The sequence below is a fragment of the Mastomys coucha genome, unplaced genomic scaffold (genome assembly GCF_008632895.1).
Source record: "Mastomys coucha isolate ucsf_1 unplaced genomic scaffold, UCSF_Mcou_1 pScaffold12, whole genome shotgun sequence".
Classification (NCBI taxonomy): Eukaryota; Metazoa; Chordata; class Mammalia; order Rodentia; family Muridae; genus Mastomys; species Mastomys coucha.
Genome location: NW_022196894.1, coordinates 72,119,303 through 72,133,759, shown reverse-complemented (window position 1 = coordinate 72,133,759; position 14,457 = coordinate 72,119,303). Strand labels below are relative to the sequence as shown.

General features: G+C 36.5%; 1 protein-coding gene and 1 pseudogene across 10 annotated transcripts in view; both read left to right on the top strand.

The window, feature by feature from the left end:
- Robo2 (roundabout guidance receptor 2) overlaps nt 1–14,457 on the top strand; it is a 1,164,975-nt gene that overhangs the window by 175,424 nt on the left and 975,094 nt on the right. The gene's annotated exons all lie outside the window — the stretch shown is intronic.
- Nucleotides 4,016–14,457, top strand: part of LOC116086215 — a 22,099-nt pseudogene continuing 11,657 nt past the window's right edge.

The window sequence follows — 14,457 nt, the reverse complement described above, 5'->3', positions numbered from 1 at the left end:
GGTGTTAGATGTTCTTAGTGACTCTGACCAGAGCTTGTCCTGTCCCTGCTGCCCTGCAAGACCCCTGATACTCGTGGGGCCTGTGCTTCCCAGCTGGCTGCTCCGGGCTTAGAAACTCACTGGAGAGGCGATGGCGGCTCTCACTGGAGACTCCGGTCAAGGCGCTCCCTGGAGGCAGGACCTCCACTTGCAGGGAAGGGGCAGCGAAGGTCGCTGATCCACTTCTGTCACTCGGAAGTTGAGAAGATCCTGAACTTGCAGCCCTGCTGCTCCCTGCTACTCGTGGGGCCTGTGCCTCCCGGCTGGCTGCTCCCAGCTTAGAAACTGGCGTAGGTTTATTTTCCTTCCTCTATTCCTATTATTCTTAGATTTAGTCTTTTAATGTCCCAGAATTCCTAGATGATTTGTGCCAGAATTTCTTTTAGACATATCATTTTCTTTGACTGGGGTGTCTATTTCATTGTTTTTTTTTCTTTTATTTGATATTTTCTTTATTTACATTTCAAATATTATTCCCTTTCCAGATTTCCACTCCAGAAACTCCCTATTCCATCCTCCCTCCCCCTGCCTCTCCACCATCCACTTTTCCACCTTGGTATCCCCCTACACTGGGGCATCGAACCCCCTCAGGCCCAAGGGCCACTCCTCCCACTTATGTCCAACAAGGCCATCCTCTGACACATATGCAGCTGGAGCCATGCGTCCCTCCATGTGTACTCAACAGAGGAATGGATACAGCAAATGTGGTTCATTTACATAATGGAGTACTATTCAGTTATTAAAAATAATACCTCATGAAATTCACAGGCAAATGAATGGAATTTAAAAATATCCCGAGTGAGGGAACCCAGTCACAAAAGAACACATATGGGTGTCTAATTTCTTATATCATGCCTTCGTGTCCTGAGATTCTCTCTTCCATCTCTTGTATTCAATTTGTGAGGCTTTTCTATGAAGTTCCTGTTTGAAATCCTAAATATTTTCTATTTCCAGATTTACTTCAGCAGATTCTATTTCTGCTTTCATTTCTTGAATTGTTTTATTCATTTCCTACCACTGTTAGTGTTTCCAAAGATACCTTTTAGGCATTTCAGTTATTTCCTCCTAAGGAAATACTCATACTCATAATCATACTCATATTCATAAAGACTGTTTTAAAAACTATTTGTATTTCTGTCATGTTGCAGTAGTCAGAGACTACTGAGTTAGGAATGATGGTCTATAGTGGAGACACACTGTCCTCACTGTTATATTTTTATGATGGTGTCTAGACATTGGGTTTGGGAAGGTAGTAATTCTAGGTGCTAATATCTGGACTTGTCTGTTCAATGGGTGTTTGGTTGGTTGCTTTCTGTTACTCTCTTTGGTTTTGAGAAGGTTATGATGGTGACTTGTTGCCTGGTAGGAATTATTCAGATAATCTGTTAGGGGTGAGCACTGGGATTCTGGTTAAAATATGTTTCTAGGTATTCTAAGCTGACATTTAAGAATGAGGTTGTGCTATTCAAGGTCTTTGTGTCTGTGTTTGGATGTGTACAAGGGGCTCCAAAACAGAGAAGGAAAAGGAAACTTCTACTGGCATCTTCACAGGCCACTGGCTCTGAGGACAGGGAGTGAGAAGAGCGCAAAATGAATTGTCTTCTACAGAGCTGGTGATGAGACTTGAAGAATGGATGAGCCAAAGAGGAGCAAGGAAGATGACCAGAAGCTCGCCTTTCTTGCTTCTGCTACTACTTGTTCTCTGGCAGGCTGAGCTCACTGGTTCCCAGTAAATGTCTACTAGAGAGATGGGCAGGAGTAACAGAATGAGTGGAGAGGAAGGTTAGAAGAGAAGATAGATCTCCATCCTCTGGAGATGGGGAAAGAGAAGACAAGCAGACCACAGCACATGGTCTGCTAAAGAGTTTGGGGTGAGAGGGGAGTTTGTTTAAAAGATAGGTAGGAGAGGTGAAGTTCTGCAGTTCAGGCCCTACAGATTCCCAGAGAATGCCTGCTCCTTGGAAGCTTGTAGGAATAAGGGACTGGAAAAAAGAGATGAGTGAGGCTAAGGAAAGTTTGGAGAGAGGATCTTTTGAGATACTGGAGATGGGAGCACAGGAAGGAGTAATGGTTGTCAAGATGGTTGGCTTCAGGCTAGGGTGGATTAGATTGGAGGGTCCGAAGAAGAGGTGATAATCTGAAGTTAGGGTGCCTGTTTCCCTGGCAAGAATCAACATTTATTTTCAACAATTATTTTAAAGTTGAAGCTTCATGATGAAAGCTCTGGTCAGGCGTTTGCAAAAGGATCTGATAAAATGGTGTTTGGCTCAAGTCATTACAAATTATGGGAGCTATCATTGCAATCTGAGGTGTGTGTGTGTGTGTGTGTGTGTGTGTGTGTGTGTGTGTGTGTATGTAAACAAGCACTAGTGATTTTCTAGATAATAGTTTTTCTTCTTGAAGCCTATCTTGAAAATGGAGAAACTGACAAGCAATGGTTTTTGAGGTATCAGTATATAATGAATTTGAGGAAAATATAATATGTTAAGCAGAGGCTCTGATTACACATTAATGAAAAAGAAAACAGAGAATTTTAATGAATTGCTTTCAAGCATGCAAACCTTTGACATCAGGCAACATATGCCTTAGCATAGCTATGGCCATTACCCATTGCAAGATTAGAAATTTTCTTCAAATATTATGAGATATTTTTTGCAACTTTTCCAAGTGACATAGTTGTTAAGTGTTCTTGAGCATGAGCATAAATGCTATTTATGACAGTATCATGTTACAATTACAATGTCACAGGTTGAACACACATAGTTAAGAGTTCACATGTACCACATCTTAGAAGCAGATCAGCAGCCTTGTTCTGACAAGTTAATGTTTAACTACTGAATTCCAAAGAATTCCTTCACTTTGGGAAGACTAAAACCTCTAAAGGTTTCAGCTGATTAGATAAGTCTCAACCACAGGATAGAGTGTATATAATCTGCTCAAAATCCACTGATTGAATGTTTGTCATCCCTAAGAAAATTCTACAGGGCAATCTCCAGAGTGATGTTAATCACAGATCAAAAAGTTGACACACAAAATCTCACAGTCATAGAAAGTCAAGTGATGCAATTTTAAATAATGTCTCGCAGAATTCATGAAACAGATGGCTCATCCTGCAAAGACACAACAATGTCAAAGAATGAGCTTTGAGGATGTCTGGAGGTAGATCTTTCCAAGCAAACAAAAGAATCGTGTAAAGAAAAGGTCCTAAGGCCAGGGTGTGAGGCCATGTTTGATGAATTACTATAAAATATCTACTATAGGTAAACTAAAATAAACCAAGAATAGAGAAGATAGGCAAAGAAACAGTGAAGTGGTGTTTGGTCCTACAATATCTTTACTCTGGCAGTGGTGGTACATAGTTATAATGCCAACATTTATAACAACAAGAAATAGGGCTCAGGAAAGCTCCAGGTACATAGAGATATGGATACTGACACATTCACTCACACACACACAAACACACACAATTACCATAAAGCTTAATGGTTTGTTGTAACAGCAATGATAAATAATGTATATTTTCATGACGTTCCTGATTATGTGCCCTAGTTTAGCTAGTTAAATGTTCACTCTATGATGTGATGCATGACTCACTTGGTGTAAGGTTTAAAATAGTAAAAACTATTATGAAATCTACAATACCACAATTCAGAGATTCCACTCTCACAGTACAGCTGGAGACAACTGGCCAGATTCAGAATATGAAAAATTCAGAATTTGAAAAAAATCAGAAAATATATTTTATATTTTGAGTAAAGCTTGTAAATATAAATTCAAGCTAAGAAGTCTAAGTGTCTGAGGCTCAGGCGTTTAACTAAGATGAAGAAAACTCTAGAAAATTCTAGGTGACATTATTTCAATTTAGAGTGTAAGTTTAATCCTGAGAGGTTTGTGAGCTTCCTAGGCTGAAATTTACAGCACCCAACTGATTTTTTGAGTCTTGCAAGCAAGAAAAGGGGATTTAGACTGAATTGAAATGCGCAGAAGATATAATTCAGTGTCCTATGAAGTTAGTAAGGCAAACGAGAAGGTAATAAACCTGAGATGAGAACAGCCACTCATAAATCAGCTATGCTTCAAGGAAGTTTAGAAACATTTTTAAGTTTTAAAAATATAGATCCTTTGGCTAAGGTCACCCACAATGAGTCCTGAAAGGTTCCCACCTCCCAAGTCTCAGGTACTTTGTAAAGGGTCTACCTACCTCCCACTCCACAAGGCTGCTTATTTCCATTCATTCTCTTATTCCATTGGGCTTCTCTCAGGTCCCCTCACCCATATCTGATCCTGTTCCCCTTTTCCCCTCCATTATCCTTTCCACCAAGGTCCCTCCCTCCCTCTGCCTCCTATGATCATTTCCTTTCCCCTTCTAAAAGGAACTGAAACCTCCTCATTTGGGCATATCTGCTTGTTACACTTCTTATGTATCCTAGGTAGTCTGTACGTTTGGGCTAATATCCACCTATCAGTGAGTACATATCATACATGTCCTTTTGAGTCTGAGTTACCAGCCCAACTTAGTATCCATCTAATGGGGAGGTATCAAGGCCTGGCTCTATTACTGATGCTATAATGTGCTTACAGATGGGAGGCTGGTATGGCTGTCCTCTGAGAGGCCCTACCAGCAGCTGACTGAGACATATGGAGATACTTACTCCCAACCATTGGACTAAAGTCAGGGAACCCTATGTTTGAATTAGGGAAAGGATTGAAAAAGCTGTAAGGGAGTTTATGAAAGAGATCCCAAAGGGGCCGACAGTCTCAACTAACCTGACACCAGGGAATTCCCAGAGACTGAGCTACCAACCTGGAGCATGCATGGGCTGGTCTGAGGTACCTGGAAGACATGGAGCAGAGGTCTGCCTGGTCTGGCCTCAGTGGGAGAAGATGCATTTAATCCTCAAGAGACTTGAGGCCCCAGGGAAAGAGAACACCTCATGGGGGAGGCACCTTCTCAGAGGCAATGGGGAGGCAGAATGGCATGAGGAATTGTGGGAGAGAGGAAGGAGGGGGTCAACAACTGGAATGTAAATAAAATAATTTAAAATAGATAGATAGGCAGAGAGAGAGAGAGAGAGAGAGAGAGAGAGAGATGCACCAACAGTATATCTTTCAAGGTTAGCCATTGCTATAATATGAAATTTTCACAGCAGACATTTAGTATGATAAAACCTAGTCAACAAGGAAGAAACTTTCAGATCAAAGCCAGTTTGATTTCTCCAAATTTTATGGTCAAAACGTATACCATCTTCAGTAATAGGTTCAGGTCTGCTAAGCAAAGAAGAGCAATGGCCTGCACTGTTTTGCAATGGCCTGCCGTGTTTTGCAATGGCCTGCATTATTATGCAAGTTTCTAGGAATCCCTACTCAATTGTAACCAGCAACTCCACATGAGTCCCATGTTTGACACAGGACTTTTTATTTAATATCCTGTGCCTTTTTGTGGGCACATTATCTGTCCACGTCGAAAAACTCATATGTGTGTGTGTGTTTATGTGTATATTTGTGTGTGTGTTTATAAAAGAGTAGATTTCCAGATTCTTTTTCCACACAACTTTAGTGTTAATCATACCTTACTCATGTTTTTTCTTTATTCTAACCCATATTTCTTTTTAAATGAATGGCTACATATTTATTCAAATATCAAAATCTGTGCATCCTTCATTAAATAGCTTTTCTAATACTTTATATTTAGAGGGCAGAGATGAGTAATATTGAACTATGTCTGCTGGGGGGAGTTTAAAATAGTTTACTTGGACCATGTTAAACCCAGTTCTTTTACACTATAACTTTTAGAAAGAAAAATGACTCTGGACAGTATAACCAATTTGACATACTGTGCTTTTAATGAACAATGTTATTTTTTATAGTTTCTAGAAGAGAATTTAAGTACGGTCTGTTATGAAATTATTTGCATATTAATCTTCAAAATGACTCCTTTGCCACCAGGAACACTTTTAAATATAGCATCATATTCTTCAAAATGATTCAAAACAGATGTTGAACATGTACACTAACAAATGTTAGGGTTTAAAAGCATGTATTATGTAGTGATGATTTTCAAATGCTCATGACATCATTTATGTTTTACTAGAATGGAGTAGTGAATAAATCAGACTTTGTTGTGATAACACGGAGACACAGAGCTCTGAGCATGACGTGGATGTCAAGAGAGACTGTCTTCTCCCTTGCTAGCTGATATTACAGAATAAGGTAGAATATGGTGGTTTATATCTTAAGGTTTCCTTCCACCCTCTGTCTAAAAGCTGTCACACTAGGTATGCCTCTCATCTGTTTCATCACCCAGTCATGGTCCACCTGCACATATTTGTGCACCATATCCCTATTTTTGCTCAGAAGTATAAATTCCCAATTTACTGGTGATTCGGAATAGTTTGTTGCCAGAGGCCAGCTCCATAACTCTGGTTCTCTCTTGAAGGTAGCCAAGGGGAAAGAGGGTCAGCAGGGGCAAGAATTGTTCTTAGGGAAGTTTAGGGCTGCTTTCTGTAACAATGTATGCCTATGTAGACTTTAAGTTCCTCGGAGGCCAGAAGCTGCAGGCCTCTGTACCTGTTCACACTTGTTGTTAACAATGTGGATGTGGGGGTCAGGTAAAGGATTTGTTGCTAGTGCTCACTTCTGTGGCCAGGAACCAAAAAGATATAACCCATTCCTGGCCCTTGATGTTTTTGGTGGTGACATAAGATATCTGTTGGGAAATACCTCCCCCATTATAAAGTGACTCTGAAAGCAAAGAGCTCAGCTAACTTAACTAAAAGAACCATGCAAATATTGTCCATGAAAATTAGATCATTCATTACAATACAGTGTCTGAGTCCCATTAAGATTTCAGCATTTGTAAATAAAGAAAACATCTAATAAAAAAAGAATATTTCATGAACAAGAAAGTAAACCATCATAGTATATAATGTTACTGTTTTAATTAAATACAATTTTCTACTATTATTTTTTTTTCCACATGTAAGAGGTTTAATTGAGAGGGAGAGAGGGGGTAGTGGCCCGGAAAGAGAGAAGGGCGAGAGAGAGAAATCTACTATTCTTTTTAATTCTAATTTTAAGAATAAATTACACTTAATATTTTTTAATTATCATATTATATACCATTTTTTCTGTTATTTATTTAAACATATGCAAAAATAAAATTTAAGAGGCTGGCGAAAAAAAAAGATTTCAGCATTTGTAGAACTAATAAATGGCAGCACAAGGGGAACAATAACCAAGTATTGGCATTGAGTCTTGTACATGTTAACAAAAATTGGGCGAACAACATTTAGACACAATGGAGCATTGTGTGTCCTCAAATATGGGCAAATCTGTTGTATCAATATAGAGACATTATGAGTCTGAGAGATACTACATGAACTGAAATGAGACACTCAAAGACAAAGAATAATTATATGTGTAGGTGGAATCTTTAAGTTATTGGTATAAGAAATGAAGGGCAAAAATATTAACTATCAGAGAATGGAAGGAGTGACATTGTTGGTAAAGGGACACAAACTTCCTTTAAGCAAAAGGAGTAAATTAAATGAAAGCATTCATTTGACATCACCTTTTTTGCCTTTGTGTTCTGTAGCAGATTGCATCATTAAAATCATCAATACAGTTATGAAAGGTCACTGAAGGTTCTTTTACAGAATGTCAAAATTAATTGTTGTAAGTTGCCATGATATGTAACCAAAATATATATATATACATACATATATACATGAATATATATATTCATCTCATCCTCTCTCTAATTTGTTGAGTGAAAATGATTTTAAGTGATGAACAGGATAGCATTTGATAAAAATATGCATAAAGGTACCATTTTGCTTTATAAAGTTCTACTACTAGAAATATTTTTGAGTATATAAAATGATTCCTTTTTAATGGTTTCTAAATTATTGTACTATTTGATATATGCTCCCTCACTGACAGAAAACATTCTGTCCACTTATATGAGTAATGGATATCTATATGCTTATGTTAGAGACACAAACTGATGTTGAGAGCTATACCCAAAACTTAGACCAGGAAGAAATGTCATACTCCTTCACCCACCTACTCATTTAGAGTGACAAGTTTAGCTGATTGAACTTTGGTGGATAGAAATTTCCACCTCTTCTGATCATTTTCTTCACTAAATGATCAAGAAACCCAGTTAATATTATTGCACTGTGAAAGTATTAAAATTAGCATGGTTCTTGCTTGGGGATACCAAATGCACTGCTTATGACCGAGTACCAGACATAATAATGTTTTCTCATTTTGTCTTTGATATTGAAGATGTAAAACAGTGTGTGTTTTGTTCTTTTACCATTGATATCGAGCTTGGTCTTTGTATGTATAAGTTTGTCTATGGGAAATCACCTAAAGCCTGGGAAGTAAGGAAAGAAGAATGAAGAGACGAGAATTAAATATGAAGAAATTTTTGATGAAATAATTTGTTGATTATTTCATGAATGTAATCAATGATTGGATATAATCTGAGTAACTCATTTATATAATCTAATGTGGGAATTATTTAATAATAATAATGTAACTGGACCTATTAGCACATCCCATTAACTGGGCAGGCAGAGGCAGGAGATCTCTGATTTCAAGGCTTGATTGGTCTACAGAGCTAGATATAAGTTGGCTAAGGCGGTACAGAGAAATCCTTTCCCAGAAAATGAAAAATAGCAGTAATACAATGATAGTGATAATGATGATGATAATGTCAGTGTTGATTAAATTCTTTGACAAACTGTAACACAGATAAGTTTTTTTTTTCTAGAGGTTCAGAGAAACATCATCTTTTGTTTCCAAAGTGAGGACTCCTAGTACCATCAGCAGCTAAAGATAATTCAATGTTTTTCACCACAGAAGGTTCTGAGCATCATGGTTTAAGAGAATATTGGTACATTTTTGATTGAACCATGTCCTCCAAAAGGATGTGTTCAAGTGCTAAGCTTATTGGATTTATTTGAGAATGAGATTTTTGGGGAAATCTGGGGAAAGAAGAGGTGATCTTTACTAGGGAAGAGCATACCAATTAGTTGTCCAGTGCCAAGGAGTCAGACCTGAAAAGATACATCCAACCTATTTTGTATCGACTACTTGAGTGGGTTATAATTAGTAATAGGCACATATGTTGAATTACAGATACACATGCAAGAACAAGTAATAGAAAAAGAGACCATGAATTTTAAGAAGAATATGTAGGGCATAGTGGAGGGTATAGAAGGAGGAATTGGAAGGGAAAAATGTTATAATTATAATATAATATAATATAATATAATATAATATAAACTAAAAATAAAAATGTGATTATGGAAAAATGACTACTAAAGTAGGGTTGGGAGATACATAATAATGTGTACATAAATTTGGGCTTGGACCTCAAACTGGTGGAAAGCAAAGGACTGCTGAGCTGCCAAGGGCAACGGAGACAGACGGTACTTACTACTCCTTGCAAGCAGTATTCGCAAGGATTTTTAGCTTGCCTTCAGGCTTCTAACTCCTCAAAACATGAAAATTAATTTATGTCAACTATAGAAAGTATAGTAATGACACTATTCCAAAACTTTCACGGTATGGCATTCATAAAATGAAGAAATTAAAAAAATAACATTCAGTGTAATGATATCAGTGATTAATTACATTGTACTCATTTTTTTAATGTGTTGACAGGGAGCTTGAAGTGAAAGAAACATCAGCTCCATTTTGAGGATCTCTGGTATAAAGGCTGCAGTGGAATAATTCAGTACTGGCTCCCCTAAAAGTAGATATGTCTCTTTTCATTCCCAGCACTGATAGAACTTCATTCTCCTGCTACCTATATGGTGTGCTAGCCCTTAGTGATTTCTTCTTGCTTATCCAGAGTGACTCAGTCAGTAGACCTCAGCCAGTGATATTTGCCTTCCCCTAAGTAACCTGTTTCTCATCTATGTTTCAATAAGCAAGCAAAATAAATTTAATTTTCTTGATCCTGGAGAATAGTATAAGGTCGATGTACCAGCATGACTGGTGTCTGGGAGGGCTGATTTCTGCAGCTGAAGTGGCCCACCTCCTGTATTAGTCTAGTTCATAATGTTATGTGTCCAAGTGACACTAGCGTTTCAGGAAACACAAAGGCATGTTGACATCGACATCGAATAGTGTCTACACCGTTGCGCTTCTGGATGTTTGTATTATGTCTTCTGTTTTCTGCTAACTAAAAGCTTTCCTGATCTTTTAAGCATGAACTCAAAGTTCTCTCTAATCGAGAGAAATTTATTTTTTTTCTATTCCTGTTCATATTGCTTTATATTTGTCTGAGTTCATTGAGTAAGCTCTTTGATTCATGCTCACTTTGTGCATTAGCTCTAATTCTCATTTACACAGAGGAGAATATTTAAGGTTTAACTTAACAAGTCAGCTTTAGGACACACATATCCTGATACATTCCTGTAAGCCCCCATACTGGGGAGGTAGAAAATAGAATTCCTTAATTTCTCTTGACATCTAGCCTAGCTGACTTAGCAAGTTCAAAACAAGTAAGATAAATGAACTATTATTTATTTTACACACAAAATTGAATTATAAAGTGTCCAAACTATTAAGGTCAATCATTGCTAAAAGAGTGGAGTTCCACATATCACTTTTTTAGTTACTAAAAATACAACTAAAATTATAAATTAGATTATCTATGATAGAATTTCTTAATCATCAAATATGTTTTTAAATTTAAATATTATATCAGACAAATACAATAATAAATACAAACATCAAATAATTTAATAATAAAAATTTTGAGCTAAATTTTGGATTACATATTTACATGAATTTTAATGATTAATAAATACAATTATTGACAATCAACATAAAATGTCTAAACAAGAAATAAATCAAATTAACATAAATCCTTTATATCATAATCAAGAATTGTTTAATAAAAATATAATTTGTTTTAAGTTTCATGGAGATAATAAGGTTTTGAAAAACCTAAATATAAATAAAACAATTAGGGCTTTATTTATGAAACTGAATTAGATTTTATGACTTTTACAGCTTGCCCTGAGTGCACAGCTCTCAATATTTTATGTAATTACCAAATGCAAAGTTGAATTCTTATACCCATAAGTACTTTATAATAAAGCATTTGTCAATGAAGTAAACATATGACTTGGTTTCATGGAAGAGACATTTTTTAACAGGGAGAAAATGATAAATTAAGTACCTGCACAGAATGAAAAGAGAGAGATCTTTCTGATTACCTTTTTATTCAAAACAGTAGAATTTTTAGAAATTGAAGTTAAAAGTAATAGTAGCAACTACCATATAAGAAGCACTCAGTGTGAGGCACATTAGGTCTTTTACACATATTAATTTACATATTTCTAACAATAAGCTTACAGAGAAGACACTATTTCCCTCCTCATCTTACAAAAGCAGAAACTTATTTATTTTGTTTCGTAGTCTATTTTCTGTGGCCATAACAAAATACCTGTGACTTACAAACTGAAGAGGTTTGTTGGGTTCAAAATTATAATAATGTATATGTCTCACAGTGTACCAGATTAATAACACCAGCCTCCTCAAAGATGTTTATTACAGCAATAAGGCTAGAAACAGAATCTGCTCTTTGCAGAATAGGCCAGATAGTTTGGGCTACCTAGCTTTATATTTAATACCTAATTTAAGAATCTACCCAGATTCTATAAGGATTGTGTTATGTGGTCCTTCAATGGATGCCATTGCCTCAGTACACCACATTTGCTGAAGGGTTCTCTAATTAAGCTATCATCCCATCAGAAACACAACTTCTGGAATAGGAAAGTTGAGAGCATAAATTCAAACCATTCCCAAGCTATAATATATAGAGGTTTTAATGCTTTTTGATTTGTACCTCATAGCTATTTAGGTTTGAATATCTAGTACAACCGCTCAGCCATGACTTCTGTAATATCTTCCTAGATAAAATAAATTCTCAATAATTCAATATCTTGGACACATAAATGTTTTCCAGTACAGTCAATGCTACAGAATCATTTACAATGAATTTTATCCTGGGACTTTGTGAGATGGCTTCACAGATAAATGAAATGTGTCTCATTTGCCTACTCTGAAGGATGGTACCTAAGACAAAAGTCAGGTCACTATGTTGAGACAATGAAGAGCCACAATTTTGGAACATTCTCAAGTACAATATTAATTTCAGTTTATTATAATAAAGCCCTATTAAAGTGAACACAAATTCCTCCTTGCTTTTTTTTTATTAGATATTGTCTTTATTTACATGTAAATTTCTCCTTTCCCAGTTTCCCCTCCAAAAAAACAAACAAACAAACAAAAACAAGAACAAATCCCTGTCGCCTCCCCCCTGCCCCTGCCTGCCATCCCATCCTCTCCCATTTCTTGGCTCTGGCATCCCCCTACACTGGGGCACAGAACCTTCACAAGGCCGAGGTCCTCTCCTCTTATTGATGATCGAATTTGCATTCCTCTACTATACACATGCTGCTAGAACAATCAGACCTACCATGTGCAGTCCTTGGTTGGTGATTGAGACCCTGGGAACTCTGAGGGTGCTAGTTAGTTCATATTGTTGTTCGTCCTAAGGGGCTGCAAACCCCTCAGCTCCATAGGCCCTTTCTCTAACTCCTTCATTGAGGACTGTGTACTCAGTTCAATGGAAGGACAAGCCAGCCTAAATATAGCTATCTCCTGAGAGGCTCTGACAGTACCTGAGTAATACAGATGTAGAGGCTCACAACCATCCTCCTTGCTTTTTTAGGTTAGTCCAGTGCCTCTAAAAATCTTAAACTTCTACCAGTTCACTGTCCTGTTCTTCTAAATGGAGTATTACATTAAATATGATAATACTTTTTAGGAATAGGCTAAAATTTAAATCTAACATTAACTACTTGTGAGATCATTGACAATATGTTTATATTCTTGTGTTTCATTTATAAGATGGACATTATGTATCCAAGGGTCATTGTGAAAAACATACAACTGAATTTATATTTTAACTTTCACTATTCTTTAATAACAAATTATTATTCTCAAAATTATAGGATACATAGTCTATCTAACTTTTGTCATCAAAGGTTACAACTTTGTTACTGTTAAAGTTCAATTTTATACTTTTTAAACCCTGTGTATTTTTATTTACTTTCATTTTTTATGTGAAGATATTTATATATTTAAACTGCCTTTAAATTATCACAGAAAAGTTTGTTTAGCTTACAAAAAAACAAATTGTGTGTCTTAGAGCTTCTTAATTTCTTATTCTTCCAGATTTGAATACACAAGTAGCCAAAATAATGTTTTCACTAAATTACAATTTCCTCTGTCAAAGGAAAGTGTTCTAATGACTTAGAGGCGATGCTTTTATATATATATATAAGTTGTCCTTGAAACCTCACTTTCAACTCACTTGCTCCAGCCATCAGATTGTCTTATGGACAGCATTTTTCATGAACGAAATGTGTTATTTATTTCGGCTTCCTACTGAGAAAGTCTAGAGGCTAGATAGACAGATGCCTGAATGGATTACCAACCTACCCTGCGTTCTCCTTTCCTTGGGGTATTAAACCAACAACTGATACTGATGGACAGAGACATTAGCCTTGGATATAAGATAAACAGGGATAGGATATAGCTTTGGCTTTTCCCCCTAGAAAATAATGAAGTAAGCAACAAAATTTAGGGTTTTTTTTCTCTTTCTCTTTTCATGAGTGTTCATGACTAATTCCCTACCAAATGGGCTGCCTGCTAGGCTTCTCCTCTCCCCTTGACCCTCTGTGCTAGCTTCTTAAACACAATGAATAGCTAGTCTGCTTTCTGGGAAATCAGCTCTTTCTTTGTTGGGTTGTTTAAATAAGTGGTTTCTTTCATTTGTGCCTAATTATACTCTCTCTAAAGACAATTTTAAATTTAGTTATCTTCACACCTTCTTGCTTTTCCTATCTGCAACTTGCCATTGTGCAGAAATCTTTGTAATCAAAGCTTTCAAAAGAAAAGGAAAATTAAGTTCATTATATTGTTTCCATATTTTGGAATTGTTTTCACTGTATGCATAGTATTCCTTTCTAAGTTACATCAGAAATGCCCATTATTTCCAAACTATCATGTGTGCAGAATGGAATGCTAACCTCTTCAAAATAAAGCTTGATTCTAAGGATCACTATTCTGATTTTTCAAGTGCTCCCCAGCTTATTTTCTTTGTTGACTGTTGGAAATGATTTAAATATCTTTGAATAACACCACAAACTCTACACCCACTTCTTTTGTTGTTGTGTACATTTACACATAAACCCTAAGCTTTTCTTCGTTCTATATTAAGAAGTATAAAACTGTGTATCTGCATCTATTCTCTTTCTAGTCTCATGTAGCCTGTCGGAAACATGGTAGATAGAGAAACAAGTATTGGCCTTGTGTTTTTTTTTT